This window comes from Fragaria vesca, linkage group LG2 (assembly GCF_000184155.1).
Source record: "Fragaria vesca subsp. vesca linkage group LG2, FraVesHawaii_1.0, whole genome shotgun sequence".
Taxonomy (NCBI): domain Eukaryota; kingdom Viridiplantae; phylum Streptophyta; class Magnoliopsida; order Rosales; family Rosaceae; genus Fragaria; species Fragaria vesca.
The window spans coordinates 4,261,252-4,267,243 of record NC_020492.1 but is presented as its reverse complement, the minus strand read 5'-3'; positions in this window follow the sequence as shown (position 1 = coordinate 4,267,243).

Below are 5,992 nucleotides of genomic sequence, written 5' to 3'. Positions count from 1 at the left end.
ATCTAATTGCTACTGATTCAGTAATCATGATATGGGAATAAATCTATTTTTGCACATTAGAATAACAATTTATAGACAAGATAATCTGATGAAGTTTATACTAATATGTGTTAATTAAGCTATTGTTTATCGATTTCGCTAAATACCTGCTACTGTATTTTCTGAAAGTTGATGCTACAACACTAGCTGAGTCACTAAAAGCTTGCTACTACTCTACTGGTAATACCTTGTTATTGCATTTTTGGAAATAGTTGCTAGTCTTGCTACCAACTAATTGAGCTAGTAAAAACATGCTGCTGCTGCACTTTTTTGAAAATAACTGCTACTACATTAGCTGAGTCACTAAAAGCCTACCGCTACTACATTTACTGAAAATAGCTTTGCTACTGTATTTACTTGAAGTAGTTGCTACTATATTGGCTGAACCACTGAAAACATGCTACTACATTTATTGGAAATAGCTGATACTGCATTTACTAGAAGTAACTGCTACTACACTAGCTGAACCACTAAAAACCTGCTATTACTGTACGTACTGAAAATAGCTGCTACTACATTTGCTGAGCCACTAAAAACATGCTACTGCACTTACTGAACCATTAAAACCCTACTACTACATATGTTGGAAGTGTAGCTTTCCAACAAAACATACTACTACATTAGCTGAGCCACTAAAAATCTGTTATTGCACTTATTGAAGTTGCTACTACACTAGCTGAACCACTAAAACCCTGCTACTACATCTGTTGGAAGTGTAGCTTTCCAACAAAACATGCTACTACATTAGCTGAGCCACACGAAAACCTGCTACTACTTCTACTGGGATGTTAACCTCTGCTACTACTTTCTATTGGAATGTTAACCCATGATACTACTTCTACTGGAATTAACTGCTACTACTACTGGGATGTTAACCCCTGCTACTACACTGGAATTAACTGATACTATACTAAGTTATTGAAAACACGCTACTGTATTCCATTTACTGAAAAATCTTAAAAGGAGAGACTTTTCTCTTCTAAAAGCATATTTAATTAGTGTAGGGTTAGTTTGGTAAATTAAACCATAACACATGGCATGTAGAAAAAAGATTGTTCTTAATTGTTAAAAACTGTCCTTATTTGTTTAATAACAACACAAGTGGATTTATTTATATTTTAAATCCTTTTATAGTATTTAAATATCATCGGCTAAAGTTGCTGGTTTTTGAAAAAAAAACTGCATAAACTTCCGGCCACCTCCAATCACCACCAAAATTTGATAGAATCTTCCTCTCAACATTTCGAACAACTTTCTAGAAGAAGTCGAAGCCCAATTCTAAGCCTAAACAGGTCAATTGAATCAAAATATAAAAATCCTCAATTTTAAACTCTAAAAACTTTAAATCTTCGATTCTCCTCACACACACCGAATTGAGCTACCAAATTCTAGGGGAATGTAGTACTAATCAAACTCAACTTATCTATATATAGAACTCACCAAATAGTGACCTGAGGAAGGAGAAATTCGATCGACACCGAATTCGAACCGGCAGAGTTTTGGAGCTCGATTTATCCCTCACGGTGGCACCACTCGATGCACCACCTGTCCAGCAATGAAGTAGAGACGACGGCGAAGCTTTTGAGACAAGTGTGGCGGTCTCCGGTGGCTTGACGGCGGAGTTAGGCCGAGAAGAAAATCTGGCAGGCGAAATAGACTTCTTACCATCCACCTTCGGTAAAACTCCTATATAAAGAACTTTAGCCGACGAAATTCTTTATTTTCGTCGGCTAAACTCTTTTGAAAATTTTGGTTGAAAATTTTGAAAATTTTTTGACTTTAACCGACGACTTTTCATATATTTTCGTCGGCTAAAGTCCTTTGAAAATTTTCCTCCAAATTTGGTTTACCGCCTAAAAATTTTTGACCTTAGCCGACGACTTTTTTAATATCTCGTCAGCTAAAGTCTATAAATTCACGAAAACGCTCATATCTCCCTCTATATTACGTAGTTTGGTCAAACCTTCCACACGAAAAACTTTCACGTAGATGAGACGCAACCGCCTATATAAAAATTTTGAGACATTTACCTTCCGACGATAGGGAATAATAACGGTACATAGGGTTGACCGCTACTATCGGCACCGAGACTTTACCCGATGTACGTCATTTTTGAACCATAGCCGTATTTCACCATTCTGAACACATCTTATTTCACGAGATTTTTGATAATTTTGCTTCCTATATAGAGTTGGTTCACAAAGTTGTATAACCTACTAAACAAGTTATACAACATTAGTAGATACGTTATGATTCCGATGACTAAAATTCACAAACCAAAATTTGACCATTAGATATGATCATTATGACGAAAGATGTCTATGGTAAAAACCTCAACTGGATCTGACAACGTTAAGGACTCGATCGAAACGGTCAACCCTAATCCATCGTCACTTATCACACGAAAATGCTCATATCTCCCTCTATATTACGTGGTTTGGTCAAACCTTCCACACAAAAACTCTCACGTAGATGAGACGCAACTACCCATATAAAAATTTTGAGACATTTACCTTCCGACGATAGGGCTCCCCATAGGGAATAATAACGGTAAATAGTAGACACGTTGTGATTCCGATGACTAAAATTTACAAACCAAAATTCGACCGTCAGATATGATCATTATGACGAAATATGGCTATGGTAAAAAAATCAACTGGATTCGACAACGTTAAGGGCTCGATCGAAACGGTCAACTCTAATCGGAAATAAGAAAACTACATTTTGAAGCCCTAAACAGACTCGGATGGCCAAAAAGGCTCATACATCATTACAATAGCGATGAGTTTGACTCGTAGGGTCGTTACGCTTCCGGAAAGGTATCACAATAGTCAATCGGACACCAAAAACCAAATCTGCAGCATAGTGAATAATAAAGGTAAATTGCATTGACCGCAACTATCGGCACCGAGACTTTACCGGAATACCGTGTTTTTTCAACCGTAGACGTATTTCACCATTCTGGTCATATCTTATTTCACGAATATTTTGTGTTTGAAGGTTCTACGTATAGTTTTTTTTCCCCAGATGAGTTGTTGTCCAAATCTGCAGATATTTAAATACTTTAGCCGACGTAATTATATTTTTCGTCGGCTAAACTTTTAAAAATTTCATCGGCTAAAGTTCACAGACTATAGCCGACGAAAAAAATTATTCAGACGACGAAATTTTAATTTCGTCGGCTAAAGTTGACCATAGCCGACGAAAATTTTAAATTAGCCGACGAAGGAAAATTTCGTCTGCTAAAGTGGACTTTAGTCGACGAAAAAATTATTCGTCGGCCTGGTTTTTTATTTTCGTCGGCTAAAGCCTTTCTTCTGGTAGTGTTAATATCTTGAATTAAAAATCCCCAGAATTCTCTAGAATATCTGGTGCAGTAATTCGTTGCATGAGGCTTGAATAGAGGCCAGGTACGTTTCTTGTTCTCCAAAAGAAATCACAGCAGTGAAAACATTCCTTCTTCTGCCCTCAATCAGACTTTTGACGAAAATCCTTGATTTTCCTTCCTTACCTGGTGCGCAATTAGGGTTCCTGAAAGAGAAATAAAGTCAGATAAATAAGGTAGGGAATAACAGAATTCAAATGACGAAATTAAGGAAAGAATCCCTTAATTTCTAATTTATATTAACATATAAATCCCTTGATTACTGTAGAATTCGTCCTCTTCCTTTTATACACATTCATAGATTCCTATTCCAAGTTGAATTAGGTTTCCTGACTTCAAATGGTTTCCATGTCTCATCAGAAAAGAAAGTTTCCTAAATATTTTAGGAAAGTCAGAATAGGAAAGATTTAGAAATAGTAAGTTTTCTAAATCAAAATAAGAAAGTTTCTTAAAATGAAATAGGCAAGTTTCCCTTTTCAAAACAAGAAAGTTTCTTAAACGACTTATCCTCAGATTTTGCGACTTAATGGGACTCCTTGCTGTACCAGGAATCCTCCTTTGATTAGGATTTTTCTTAAATTGCCTGTTTTAGCTTCCTTTTCTGCTTTTCTGCTCTTTTGCCTTCACCCTCACAAAACATGTTAGAAATGACACTATTACAAGAATAACATAGCTAAATGGGGTAGGAAACACATTATAAGCATTAGCAAATCACATATACATCCTAATCTGAGACATGGAAACCATTTGAAGTCGCAAAATTTAAATTTTTTAAAAAATTTAAAAAATATCTATAGCCGGCAAATCACTATTTTTTATATTTTTTTATAAGGTTTAGCCGACGAAATAGACTATATTTCGTCGGCTATAGTTATTTTTTAAATTTTTTTATAAGGTTTAGCCGACGAAATAGACTATATTTCGTCGGCTATAGATATTTTTTTAATTTTTTTTTATAAGGTTTAGCCGACGAATATCTTAATTATTTCGTCGGCTAAAGTCTGGGAAAAAAACCAACGACATGTTTTTCGTCAGCTAAACTGTGGGACTATAGCCGACGAAATTTTTTTTTTCGTCGGCTAAAGTCATCGCCGACGACCTTTTCCCGACGATGGCTCATCGGCTAAGATCTTAGCCGACTAATTAAGTTAACAGGCCGACAAAATTTTTTCGTCGGCTAAAGTGCTTGTCCTGGTAGTGTAACGCAATTATTCCAGACCATTGGATCAGAAGCTGATCAAGGGCTAGGAGAAGAGATAGGGTTTGGCGTGTTCACTATAAATAGAGGCTCTCTGCTTCACAATTTTCATCATTCATTCATGTAAAAAAGCAGAGAGATACGAGAGCAGCAGCAGGCCGTCTTTTCCTCTTTTGCCGAGTTCATCCTCTCTTGCCAAACCTTGAAGGACTTCTCCACGAAGGTAGCAGAGTTGGAGACTTGAAGCATTGAAGCCAAGCATCCTTTTGACGTCGCCAAGCTTACTTGGAAACTGAAAAAGTGTAAACACTGCCTTTACTTTGTTTTGATTTTCTTTACAACTTGAAAGCATGTTTCGAATGTTAAACTCTGGATTTGAAAGCATGTTTTGCTTGTTCTTGTATTCACTAGATTCAGAATTTTATAAAACGTATTGATGTTTCGTTAATGATTTTCTGGCGATCTGATTTCGTGAGTTTTAATGATTGAAAGTTTGCGTTTTTGTTTAAATAAAAGAGTTAGAATGCATGCTAGCTATTGCCATGATTCGTGCTAAGCTTCTTCAAGTAAGTATGTTTCTCTAAGTGGTGAAAACTATGTAATAATAGTTGAAAACGTAAACTACAGCAAACGCATGCATATGTTACGACTTCTCGGGTGTGCATTGTTATTCAATCTCAGTTCTATAATTCTTAATGATTCATGTTTATTGTGGACAAGTACTCTTCAGTATTGAATACAACAATTTACATGAAATAATCTAAGTTCTAGACTTCTCTGTGCTTAGGTGATAGAGTAAGTAGAATTAAAGGAATGCATGTCCTCTTCAGGCGTGTGTTCCGAGATTATTTCTCTTGTTAAAAACTTGCATGATAATCGGATTGTTGGAATGAGATGAGACCTTGATGTTTGGTAGAATTCGAATTTATCTCTGTTTACGATGTTGAATGAATCGCTCACTTGTATATATTATACTTTATCTTCTGTTTTAGTAGGAATGTTAGAATCAAATCTTCAAAACCCCCCTTTTATCCATTGTACCATGTGTATATTTGTAACTGAATATTTGTAAATACTTATAGTTACTGATTCTTCAGTGTAACAGTCATTGTAGGAGCGCCATTTAGGTCTCCGGATTGATCAAACCCTATTTGCCAATATTACATTCTGATAAAAAAAAAGGTTTTTAAATTACGCGCCCGATAACGAGCACGCCAATATTCTGATAAAAAGGGGTTTTTAAATTACGCGCCCAGTAACAAGCACGTCACGTAACAAAATATATTTAAAACGGTTTTATTAATGAAAGCTTGAGGGCAGCCGCACCAACCATTTACTCAATATATATATATATATATATATATATATAT